Below are 338 nucleotides of genomic sequence, written 5' to 3' on the forward strand. Positions count from 1 at the left end.
ACTAGAGATGCAGTACCCCAGCCTCAATCCCAACCTACAGCCCACCATCCAGCACCACTCCCAGGCTCCATCTCAACCTCCACCACCCACACCACTCCCAGGCTCCATCCCAACCTCCACCACTCACACCACTCCCACACAGGCAGAAGCTGTGAATGCACATGTCCATCTTCCTGTCCCCCAACTCCTTCTTCTTTTTTTTTTTTTTTTTGAGACAGAGCCTCAAGCTGTCCCCCTGGGTAGAGTGCCATGGCATTACGGCTTACAGCAACCTCCAACTCCTGGGCTCAAGTGAGTCTCCTGACTCCGCCTCCCAAGTAGCTGGGACTACAGGCGCC

Source organism: Otolemur garnettii, unplaced genomic scaffold (assembly GCF_000181295.1).
Source record: "Otolemur garnettii isolate 467f Iridium unplaced genomic scaffold, OtoGar3 scaffold00045, whole genome shotgun sequence".
Classification (NCBI taxonomy): domain Eukaryota; kingdom Metazoa; phylum Chordata; class Mammalia; order Primates; family Galagidae; genus Otolemur; species Otolemur garnettii.